Source organism: Pseudorasbora parva, chromosome 7, assembly GCF_024679245.1.
Source record: "Pseudorasbora parva isolate DD20220531a chromosome 7, ASM2467924v1, whole genome shotgun sequence".
In the NCBI taxonomy this organism is placed as follows: Eukaryota; Metazoa; Chordata; class Actinopteri; order Cypriniformes; family Gobionidae; genus Pseudorasbora; species Pseudorasbora parva.
Genome location: NC_090178.1, coordinates 35,706,458 through 35,716,943, shown reverse-complemented (window position 1 = coordinate 35,716,943; position 10,486 = coordinate 35,706,458). Strand labels below are relative to the sequence as shown.

General features: G+C 35.3%; 1 long non-coding RNA gene across 2 annotated transcripts; it reads left to right on the top strand.

The window, feature by feature from the left end:
* Positions 1-3,739: 3,739 nt before the first annotated feature.
* On the top strand, positions 3,740-9,237 carry LOC137083850 (uncharacterized). 2 transcript variants are annotated; one of them, XR_010906625.1, is made up of 7 exons: positions 3,740-4,160; positions 4,275-4,361; positions 4,451-4,570; positions 5,474-5,611; positions 8,535-8,642; positions 8,721-8,818; positions 8,955-9,237. It is a non-coding gene; the product is annotated as an uncharacterized lncRNA (long non-coding RNA). The 2 variants fall into 2 exon arrangements; XR_010906624.1 differs by having other exon boundaries at positions 3,743-4,361.
* Positions 9,238-10,486: the final 1,249 nt, after the last annotated feature.

Genomic DNA, 10,486 nt, shown 5'->3' with positions numbered 1-10,486 from the left:
ATTCAATCTTTTTGTCAACATGTTCTCTTTCAATTAGTATGTGTGTGAGGTAATGTCAGATGCATAAATGTATATTAGATGCAGGTTAGGGTAGGATCAAATTTCTCTCTGTGGAAAAGAATGTGTGTAATACTCAAAGTTTGTGTGTTTTAACGTGTGTGTGTCTGGGTAGCGTGTGTATAAATGTATCGATACATGCACAGGTCCAAGGGCTCGATGCTTGCAAGCACATATGCTCATATGTGTACATGAAAATAATGAACATGCTCCTGAAAACTAAATTGTTCTGTTATTTTCAGTCTCTCCCATTCACTTTCAATGGTCGGCTATTGTGACCATTTTTGACCATGCCTACTCTCAGATAAATGAGGCCCACAATTAATCAGATGCAAACAGAAATATAAAACCAGTCCTAATTGAAAGAGAACAAGTTGACAAAAAGATTGAATCCAAGATTGGGTGAAAATATGGTATAATGAGTGATTTATAAGCTATTTTTTTATAGGCCGGTCATTTTTGACCGGGAACACCACAAGTGTGACTGTGTGCCATATCTTTTACAAAATAAAAGTTTCAAAACAAAATTCCTGGTGAAACATTAGAGTAGACTAGTGTGATCAACAATACCAATTTTCTTCAGATTTTATTTAATATTTCTAAAATTATTCAAAAATGTAAAAAAAAATATTCAAAAAATGAAATGCCTATACTCTCAAATAAATGAGGCCTATGATTATTCAGATGCAAATCAAAATATAAAACCAGTCCTAATTGAAAGAGAACAAGTTGACAAAAAGATTGAATCCAAGATTGGGCGAAAATATGGTATAATGAGGGATTTATAAGATATTTTTTATAGGCCGGTCATTTTTGACCGGGAACACCATAAGTGTAACAAGGTAACAAAACTCCCACAAAAAAGTAAGAACATTTCCCAAACGTTTTTGAGATTTAGTTATACCCTTTGGGAACAAAGTCACTAAGTTTCAGTCCAAAGTGATAACATTAACTAGTATTTTCGCGGAAAAGAATATCTTCTCTGGGTCAAATTGACCTGAAAGAGCTTTTTTGGGTCAGGGTTGTGAAACTGAAGCTTATGATACACGGGGCAACATTTTGAGCAATGTTGCTGAATGATGTTGCTGTGTGTGGACATTTTCCCATTGAGAATGTGCAACACATTTCTTTTTGGATATCCAGATAGAAATGTGTTGCTTCCACAAAAATATTAGCAACAAATACGAAATGTTTCTTGAGCACTATACACTGTAAAAAAATGTTTTTGCGATTTTGTTATTTCAACAAATTTTTTCAGTAGAGATAACTAGATTGTCCAGACAACAAGGCATTTTAAGTTTTCTTGTCCTCAACTAGACTGAAAGTTAAGTGAGCAAGTATAATTGTTGTTTTAACTTAAAAACATAAGTTGAACTGTTCTGGATTTTACTCCAATTATACTTTAGTCTATTTATTTAACTACAGTAAACTAAACTTAATCTACTATGTGCAGCTGATTTATATACAACACTCTAATTATATAGATATGAGCACATTTATTTAACTTACCGTTATTTAATACGTACCATTCCACACCATATAAACCAAGTCTTAATTCAAGGAGTCAATGCGTAAAGAGTTTTGTATTAACACGGCTAGTGAAAACAGCGCCATCTGGCGGAGAGGATAATTATGTACATCCAGGAAATGCACGTGCTGTATGCGCACGCCCCCGTATCCCCTCCCCCACCGACTGACAGACCATTCCATTCAATCGCAATGCTGAGCAAATGAGTAGTGTTTACACCGGCATAGTGTTTTATCTCATTAACAGTATGAAGTTTATAACATTATATTGTGGTAGGATGGTGTGTGTGTGTGTGTGTGTGTGTGTGTGTGTGTGTGTGTGTGTGTGTGTGTGTGTGTGTCCGTGCGCACCTAAACTTAGAGATATCTTCTTTGACTCACGGTGCAGAGCGGAGGATAGAAACAGGCGACTGAGGCGAGAGAACTTTTTACAGGGAAATATTATAAAGTAAGTGTTTTATCTCATTTACCATTTGTTTTTCATAATTTATTGATTTATACCAATATGTAACTTATATGCTGTGCGCGTTTAAACGAGCCAAAACTTTTCTCTCAGGGGACATGACTCACCGTGCAGTGCAGACATGGAGTTTACTTTTAACCAAGATAACACAAAGTAAGTTACGTGTTTAACCTCATCTACAAAGTGCATTTATGACATTATATTGTTTTATAATTATATTTGTGTGTGTGTGCGTGTGTGTGTGTTGTGCTCCCAGAGCCATTGACGTTACACGCTTTTACCTCGCGGGGTTCATGGAGCTCTCAACAACTCGCGCCGTCTATTTGTTCGAATGGTTGGAGGTGGACAGCAGTTTCACTATATTTGCTGCAATTTCTGGTAAATATTAACTTTATGAATTTAAATAATATCAAATTGTGAAATTTGAAGTATTCAGCCCTAATTAAATCACATTGAGTCATTGTACAGTGTAAACATTGCAACATGTTGTCAATAAGCCTATAAATATGGGAGGTTGTTTCAGCATAAAAACGTTCCAACGTTACTCGTCGTAATTATATTTTTACTAGTAACAATTCAATTAAAGAGCTCTATAATTGTATTATTACTAGTAACAATTATGATTATAGAGCTCTCTAATTCAATTGTTACTAGTAACAATTCAATTAGAGAGCTCTGTAATTCAATTATAGAGCTCTGCAATTACACATATCCTTAATGTGTATTTTTACTAGTAATAATATGGAAGGCCGTATCAGCATAAAAACGTTCCAGCGTTACTCGTCGTAATTATATTTTTACTAGTAACAATTCAATTAAAGAGCTCTATAATTCAATTTTTACTAGTAACAATTACAATTACAGAGCTCTATAATTCAATTTTTACTAGTAACAATTATGATTGTAGAGCTCTCTAAATGTATTATTACTAGTAACAATTATGATTGTAGAGCTCTCTAATTGTATTATTACTAGTAACAATTCCAATTAGAGAGCTCTGCAATTCATTTATTACTAGTCATATGTCTCCATTGACTTCCATTCATTTTTAATTATAGAGCTCTGTAATTCAATTGTTACTAGTGACAATTGGGATTATAGAGCTCTCTAATTGAATTGTTACTAGTAACAATTACAATTGTAGAGCTCTCTAATTGAATTCTTACTAGTAACAATTACAATTATAGAGCTCTGTAATTCAATTGTTACTAGTAACAATTACGATTGTAGAGCTCTCTAATTGTATTATTACTAGTAACAATTCAATTAGAGAGCTCTTCAAATGATTTATTACTAGTAAAAATACACATTAAGGATATGTGTAATTGCAGAGCTCTATAATTGAATTACAGAGCTCTCTAATTGAATTGTTACTAGTAACAATTCAATTAGAGAGCTCTCTAATCATAATTGTTACTAGTAACAATTGAATTACAGAGCTCTCTAATCATAATTGTTACTAGTAACAATTCAATTAGAGAGCTCTGTAATTCAATTATAGAGCTCTATAATCAAATTGTTACTAGTAAGAATTCAATTGTAGAGCTCTCTAATTGCAATTGTTACTAGTAATAATTAAATTATAGAGCTCTCTAATTCAATTGTTACTAGTAACAATTTGATTATAGAGCTCTATAATTAAATTACAGAGCTCTCTAATTGAATTGTTACTAGTAAGAATTGAATTAGAGAGCTCTATAATTTAATTATTACTAGTAAGAATTGCAATTAGAGAGCTCTACAATTGAATTGTTACTAGTACAAATTGAATTACAGAGCTCTGCAATAGCAATTCTTACTAGTAACAATTGCATTACAGAGCTCTCTATTCGGAGACATATCATTATGCTAATCGTGCCTATGCATATTCAACTGGGGTACACAGTAAAATTGGCAGTGTCAAATTTGCAGTGTTAAAAGTTATTTATTCCCAAATAGTTAAATTAACAATATAGAGTGTTAAAGAGTACTCCTCTTTAGTGTAATTATGGTGTTCTACATAGTGTAAATTTTATTTTTACACTGAAAGTGCAAAAGTATTCTTGACTCCGCCCTTCGATGACTGCTGCCTCACCAGACGACGACGCCATTTTATATTCATGCAACCGAGCAGGTAGGTTGAATAGCTTTTCTCTTTCTAAAATGAAATAGTAAATATATTTGTTAATATTTTAGTCAAATATGATGGTGAAAACATTTAGAAATGATTAACGGCTTGTTTTGTCAGGAATAAGGAAGCTCTTCGAGTTCATGAGATGCCGAGATGTACAGAAGAATGAAAGTTTCTCATGCCGATTTGATTTCCTGGATGAAGGTGATTTTACGTTTAAAATAAACTTGTTGGAATGTGCTAATAATTTGTTATATATACGTTTAGCTTCTTTCACTTTGGTTTGTTGACAGCGTTTTTTGAAGTTAGGTGAGATCGCATCCAGTCACGCAGAGGCCTGGTTTTACGACGAGTCTGACTGAAGTTGACGAGGAGGTCTGAAGCAGCCCCGTTTGGTCTTTTTTTCTCCGCAGGTGAGATCATTCTTTAAATGGTAATTATATATTTGTTTTGAAAGCATTACGTGTGGCGTTACGTTGTGTCCTTTCATCGAAAACGGCAAAAGTGCCTCTGTTATAGAGTACATTAACGCGTAAAGAATAACGTTTTTGTGACACATGTACATTATTAACAGTGTGTTTAAGTGTCTTGTATCGCGCAGTGCAAACAACAAAAGCAGTCTTTTTGCAGACTGAGGAGGGGGGGCGTTTAAAAACGTTTTATTCGCCCTAAATTTACTCCTTAATATGTACGTTGCTTGTTCTTAGCACTGAATATCGTCTGTCATGTCGTCATATCTGCGTCAAGAAAACAAACGCTGTAACGTTGCCAGCCGTTCAGTTATGACCGTTCAGTTCAAACATTGTGGAAGGGAGTAAAGGCTAATCTGAAAGTCCACCTGTTTTACAATTCAGTTGCCACGTATTTGCGTTCTTTGCAGAGCATTTAGGTACTTCAGCTTGAAATAAGTCTTTATCAATTCATACTGCATGCTATTTTGGGATAAATAATGTCCTAAATATTTAATCTCTCTATGTTTTACTAATATAAATCTCTATTTTCTGTTCCCATTATAAATACCATTAGTTAATAATGGTGAAATAAATTCTAAACATATCTTAATCTAATGTAGTACACCAAGTTCATTTTAAGATCCCCTATTACTCACAATAATCATTTAAATTATATAAGTTTATTTAATAATCAGATTAAATAAATATTTAAACTTAAATATAAATAATTTTACAACTTGACACCCATGCCTTATAGACAGCTCTCAGCATAATCAAAATTAAGGGTAATTACAAAATATTTTACTAATTTAAATTGTAGTGCATTACTGAATTTTGGAAATATTTTAAATCCCTTTTCAATAGAATTGACCCAGACCCCTGCAGTGTCAAGTGAAGGAAGCTCCTCTCGTGAGATGGCAAACTGAGTCTGATGACACTGTTCTTCTGAGGGATGGAAGCCCTTCAGGAAAGCAACAGAATGCTGAAGATGAATCCAGAATGGTAAGTGTCATTATATATTATTCTATGTGCAGTTAAAATTTTTAAACATGACAAATGAACATGAAATATTAACACATTACTGGGCAACCACCCAATATCTGCCTTTGTTTAGACCTGGAATTTACGTGTCTTGGGTGATTGTATTGATTCATGATGACACATCAATCACTTCTGTGTTAATTCAAGATAATACATTGAAAATAGTTAACTGTTTAGTTGAACCAAAAGTGTAAAATTGTTGTAATTTCTCACCGTCATGTCATTCCAAACTCAAAAATACTTTTAAGTTAAGCACTTTCTGTCCCTCCACTTGCAGTCCACGCAATTACCACTTTGACGCTTCAAAAATTAATAAAGAGATCAAAAACCAATCCAAATTAACATCCGAGTGGTTTAGTCCAAAATTCTGAACAGGCTCGATTGCTTTATGTATAGATTAAAGGGTTGGTTCACCCAAAAATGAAAAATATGTCATTAATTACTCACCTCCATGTCATTCGACACCCGTAAGAACTTCATTCATCTTCGGAACACAAATGAAGATATTTTAGTTGAAAGCTGATGGCTGAGAAAGGCTTCAGATAGGCCTACATTAGCATTCAGTACATTCCCACTCACAAGACCCATAAAGGCACTAAAAACATCATTACAAAGTCCATCTCACTGCAGTGGCTCTACAGTAATTTCACGAAGCGATGAGAATAGTTTTTGTGGGCAAAAAAATAATCAAAATAACGACTTTATCCACCAAGTTATTGTCTTCCGCTTATGCCTCGGACGTGAACTCACGAAGCACCACGACGCATGCGCGAGAATATGACTCAGATCCGCCGATCGGACGCATGACCCAGAAGCGAGGAACTTTTTTTAAAGTTTTTTTTTTTTTTTTTCTAAAGCACTATCAGCGTAGAATTCAACAGCTTAGATACGCATGTCTTCCCTTCCTCTGCTTGTAAACAAAGTTCCTCGTTTCTGGGTCATGTGTCCGATCGGCGGATCTGCGTCATATTCTCGCGCATGCGTCGTGGTGCTTCATGAGTTCACGTCCGAGGCATACGCAGAAGACAATAACTTGGTGGATTAAGTCGTTTAGATTTTTTGGGGGGCACAAAAACTATTCTCGTCGCTTCGTAAAATTACTGTAGAGCCACTGCAGTAAAATGGACTTTGTAATGATGTTTTTAGTGCCTTTTATGGTTCTTGTGAGTGTAAATGTACTGAATGCCAATGGAGGCCTATCTGAAGCCTTTCTCAGCCATCAGCTTTCAACTAAAATATCTTCATTTGGGTTCCGAAGATGAACGAAGTTCTTACAAGTGCCGAACGACATGAGGGTGAGCAATTAATGACATTTTTCATTTTTGGGTGAACTAACCCTTTAAAGCAGCACTTGGCTACTTTTGCTCTCGGGGTCCCCCTACAGTTTGGAAAAAATAATATCCTCAACTACTGTCGTAAGATCTGTCATCCTACAACGGGGGATGCCATCGCGCGTGCATTTGTTGACATGACAACCCTGATAGCCCTGAACTAGTGATGCGCGGGTCGTCTCATAACCCGCGGACCCCGTATGTCTATTTAATGGTCGCGGGTGCGCGGCGGGTTGTAAAAATATATACAGTGGTGCGATGCGGGCCAAATAACTTCATAAAAGTGGCGCCGCGGGTTGGTGCAGCACTAACAGTTCCCCTGAACACTGCAAGGGGAGTTCAGAGTTCTTCTGGCGTCGCGTGTGAAATGTCTTCAACCCAGGTAACGTTACAGTGGCATGTTTCAGCATGTCATATGAATATGATTTATTGGGTTTTATTTTTTTCAAACGCCAAATAATCACGATGCTCACGTTTACAAGCCAGCGTCATTATAGTAGTCTATTGGTTACCGTTTTACAGAATCTATATGATACTTCAGTTCAATGTTTGAGTGGTAGCTCACCGTAACAAGCAGGACAGCATCGGTCGGGCACGCCTCCTTCAGCTCACGCCGACGAGCAAACGCTGGTCACATACTGATCCTCGTCCTGCCTTTAATCCCATCACTTTTTTGTTTCCTCTTATTGCTTTCCTCCAACAAAACCTTTTCTTTCTTATTTGCCTCTGCTGCTTCGGACATGACTATATTATCCGACGAACAAAGTTGGGCTCGCACGTCCGAATTTAAGGAAGTGTGTGTGTTGGTGGAAGTGACGTATATGCCGTAAAGCAGTCGAATTTTGTAGTTCTTTTTGTTCTCGGGTTACTACCCGAAACCCGAAGTTTAAAAGTATGATTAAAAACGATACAGACCCCATCAGGCTATGGCAGACGTGTCATTCAACCTATTGTAAGTCGATTTATCATTACAAGAGTCTTAAAAAATATATTATGAAGGTTGAAAAGTCACCTAGTGCTGCTTTAATGTAGACTTTTATTCACATATAAACATTAATCAACTAACGACTATTAATCAACTTTCTTTAGAAGAAAAATATAATTTACTAAACTGCTTGATTCCTTTGGATTAGTTTCACGGTGTCTTTATGAAGTTTTTGAAGTTTCTAAATTTGGCAGTTGCGTAGCTGGAAGGGACAGAAATCTCTGATTTCATCAATAATATCTTTATTTGTGTTTCAAATGAAATTGTGTTGCAGGTTTAGAACATTAGGGTGAGTAATTAACAGAATACATTTTTTGGGGTGAACTAACCCTTTAATAAAATAATGTGGCCTAGACCCTATCAAAACAATCAAATCTCAATGCGTCTTGGGTGTGATTACACCTGTACTTGAGTTGTTTACTTGTGTGTCACCCAAGATGAATGTTAATGCCAGGTGTGAGTGAACGGCGCTACTCTGACAACAATTAACAAAATGGTTCCTGAGAGATATGGTTGTCATTATGCTATGTAACCATTTGATGATGAACTTTGTTTTTTGTTTGTTTAGATTTCTGGTGAGAAGACCAAGGCTAAGTTCCTGGAAAAGCTTTCCCAAGACCTTCAAGGACCTGACTGAAGGAATCTGCTGTGAAAGAGGATGAAACCAATAATTCAGGTTTGACTATAGTTCAGAATAAGATTATCTATATATATTTATGCATTTTTTGCTGAAGTTGTCACATCTGTTATTTAGAATGGTGCAACGATCAATTTCTTCCTTTGATTCCACCATCACCAAAAGACTGTAAGAGACCTGGAAAGATGTCCTCATATCAAGCTGTCATCAAAAAGGTAAATTTGGACATTTTTCACTTCCTATTGTCTGACTCAAAATATTGCCAGTTAGCTTGATTGTATTGTGGAAAACTAATATAAAGACGGTCAATTGAAGAGATGACTGAGTGTTATTTTTGTCTTTGATCTTTAGGAAGAGACTAAAGAACACATTGATTGAACTGAAGAGACCACACAGCCATACCTGCTCGCTGATGGGACAGAGGAACCGCGTTTATTGATGCTACGCAACTGTCGAGTAGCTTTCTGCAGTCTTGCTCAAATCTACCCGTCACATTTGTTCATGTCTAGGCAAATTTGATGATTTTACGCGTTTAATTCACTTTTTTTCTTCTTCTGTGCAACACCTCATGAATGTGATTGACTAATTGATCTTTACCTCTTTCCCCATTTGTTAAATAAACTCTGGATTTATATATCTGTCTGAAGATTCTTGATTTTATGTCTGATCTTGTACATTAACACCATGTGATAGTGTAAAATTTCTTGCACTGAACAGAATACTTTATTATTAACACTAATAGTGTAATCCAATGGAATAAAATCGACACAGATGGTGTTAAACACCCATAGTGTAAAATTTAAACAACAATTGTAAGTGTAATTTTACAATCACGGTGTAAATTTTCTACACTGTAAGGTGCTAGATAAACACTATAAATTCAACACTATAAACTCTACTTTTTACACTATCTAGAGTGGGACCATATATGATCCGAAGGAGCATTAATATTAACACTAAGTGTTAATTTGACACTGCATTTTTACTGTGTATATAAACAGGCAGATGGGAAACTTTGGCGCTGCAGTCGACAATCTGGTGATTCCTAATGTGGGACACTGAAAAGTCTATGATAAAGGCCAAAATCTATGATAATAATAATAATGATAATGAAAATAGTCTAGTTATTCTCTTGGTTATGGATGGATTGATTGATAATTGAACATCAGACAAATAATACAATATGATAGTTTTTATGCCTTTTTTAATATAAAGACATTAGCCAACTATTTTCATGGTCTAGGTTATTATATGTAATATATATTTTTATATAAAAGAGTTAAGTGCACAGTCAGAATTCCTCACTGTTCTCGTGTTCATTTTACTTAACAAATGCATGCAACCACAACAGGCATAAGCTTATTTGAAGGCAAAATATAAAAAATATCTTGCAACCTGGAGAAAAAAGAAAAAAAAATTATACAACTATACTATACAAACTTTAGGCTAGATTTAACCTCAAGTCACAATTTATAAAAAGGTTTAAGACTATTTGGGCTAATGTTTTCCATTTTACTAAACAACAAACACAATCATTATATTATTGCATAACAATACTTAACACTTGAAATATTTAAAATGAATTTATACTCCTTAATATCAAGTTTGTCAAAACACTTTGGGTGGCTTTCACACAAGGTCCCTCCTTTCTGATGATTGCTACAGTCTCATATGACTGGACATTTGAGAGGTTATGTGATTTTGATGACATGGCCCCACAGCTTCAGATAATCCATAGTTTCACTGACATTAGTATATTTATGCGGGACCTACAAACACTAAACCTTAGGTGTCCCACATTAGGCACATTTAGGGCATGTCAGTCACCCTATATTATGTCCAGTGATGTGGAGTGTTCTTGGCTCTTAGCTTTACCAATATAC